Below are 2,589 nucleotides of genomic sequence, written 5' to 3' on the forward strand. Positions count from 1 at the left end.
AATGGTCACTATATATCAAAAGGCAACGTTCATAATTGTACATGCAGGCACTGAATCAGGATTTGTAAATATGCCCTTTTAATATTTAGCAGCAAATCAAAGTCAGCCGATTATCATGATGACATGAATGCTGCCAATTTCTCAAAGTGGGTTCAAGATATAAGCTGCTGCTAATTGGATACACCAACATTATAATGGACAACGCAAGTTACCACACACATTCAGATTAATAAGGCACGAATACCAGTTCAAGGAAACAAGCAATCCGTGATTGGCTTACCAAATAACTTCTTGGGAGAAACATTCACCAGGGCTGAACTTTTAACTTTGGTAAAACGCAACAAACCCGACCCAATATATTATATGATGAGCTGTTAAAAGCAAATGGGCATGAAGTATTGCGGTTACCCCCATACCATTGCCACTTGAATACTATGAACTAATATGGAGTATGGCAAAGCGAAAAGTAGGCAGCGTAAATGTAAAGGTTCAGCTCGAGATATGGAGGCAAAGTAGAGCAAGCATTTGCATTGTTAGTCCGGATGACTGGCATAAGTGTGCCGAACATGTAAAAAAATTAGAATCTGAACACAGGCAACAAGATGGGTTATGGATGATGATCTGATAATTTATGTTATAAATGTGAAAGTGATGATGACACTGACAGTGGAAGAGAGTAGGGAAGCAGAGGTTGAAAGAGAAGAGAGTCCGAAGGAATCCAGGTACAGGAAGAAGTGTATGAGGGAGTGGAATTTTTAGACTCTGATGTGTCATTTTTAGTGATAATAAATATGTCAGAAACTATTACGTTTTATTGCTTTGTTTTGTATTTTACCTGAATTTATTATACACAGCCTTGACCAAAAGTATTGAGCACCTGTAATTTGATAAATTTCGTTGATTTAACCCTTATCCAGGTCCCGCTAATTTGATGCGCTATTGCAAAACGAATCATAGTTTTATATTGTTTACTATGGGGATTATTTTAAGACGAATAGTAGGTAGTACTTTAACAACTTCAATTGATTTTGTACCATATTGTAAATGTAGCAAGGTCGAATATTTGTGTAAATTTATATGTCGCTGTCGCTATATGCACTATGCCTGGAAAAGCGTTAAATAAAATAGTTTTAATTACTAGATCACATATATATATTTGACGAATTTAATATATAAGTTGGCCGTCAATGTGCCCTTTTAGGTACAAGCAGCAACTCTTTAGGAAACAACTGATAAGTAAGTAGGTATAATAAATCATACTTATGCGAAATCTAGTATGCAATGCATACTTCCATAGCGTGATTGATTATTTCAATACAGCGTAACTAACATTACTATTTATTTGATGATATATAATTTATTTGATTTGTATGTGGTACGTGGGTCGGTATCGAACTATCACCGACGATTTGTGGAATTAGTTAGGACGGGACGAGTAATGTATGACCCCATGCTATTACGCCTAACTATAAATAATAATAATAATTAAAAGTTGGTGTCGTTGTTTTTTTTTTAAATATCCAGTGTCCAGTAAGTTTTAGTAAGTTTTGCCGTGAACGGTAAAAAAAAGAATACGAAATATAAGAAGTAATAGTATTGGTGGATGAACGATGACCTGTTTAAAATCTAATCAGAAGTTCAAAACTTGTTGTTTTACTATAAATCAGTATTGGCAAAAACTTTAGATTTCTACTGTTGTCACTTCATGCAGAGTTATTGTAGGTTGACTCTATGTTCACGAAACGGACCCACCTCAGCATAATGCCGGCCCAAGAGCGGCGCTGTCTTGTCTTCCCGTGGGACCGTGAGTCCGTCATTACACTATATGGCACACGGCTACAGCCGTAACGTCCACAGACGTGCTGCGTCACAACAAACGTCATGTCCCTAATGTGTGTAGTGCAATAGGGTTCGTTTTACCCTGTAGCTTTTGCTGTGCATGGGCACTACGGATCTTTGTGATTTGCCTGAAGGGGGCCAAGGTAAATACCTGCTTCCATATAAGCCCTATGAACAGTTCACGGCTGTGGACGGAACAGCCTTATGTCACAGAAAAATCACCAGCCACAGACGTGGTGCTGAATCACGAGGGTTTTTATTTACGTCTGCGACGGACTGTGTCCGGAAAGTGTGAAACTCCTTACTAGTATCCACTGAAGAAGGTGGACATTTTTATGCAATTCTATTGGTGGAATTTTATCTCCCTCACCGCTCTACTGCCCTCGCTCTGCTCTAGCGCATAATAGTAGTTAATCGTCATCACCATCAGCCTACAGCAGTCACTGTGGACATAGGCCTCTTCCATGGCGCGCCACATACTCTGTCTTGAGCCCCTCGCATCCATCTGCCGCCAGCGACCCTCCTAAGTTCAGACCCTCAGGACGCCTATTACTGTTTCCCCGTACGTAGTCTCCATTCGAGGACTCGTCTGCTCCACCGTTAATCGCGTGATAGCAAAAAGTAGTACTTTGACTTTGGAAGATTCCCTGCATGAGTACGAGCCTGCTGCGCCTTATCCGCTGCAGCGCTGCAGCCGGCCCCGCCCACGCTGCGCCCGCGCCGCCCGCGACGCTTTTACCGCTGACACGC

Source organism: Choristoneura fumiferana, chromosome 21, assembly GCF_025370935.1.
Source record: "Choristoneura fumiferana chromosome 21, NRCan_CFum_1, whole genome shotgun sequence".
Lineage (NCBI taxonomy): Eukaryota > Metazoa > Arthropoda > Insecta > Lepidoptera > Tortricidae > Choristoneura > Choristoneura fumiferana.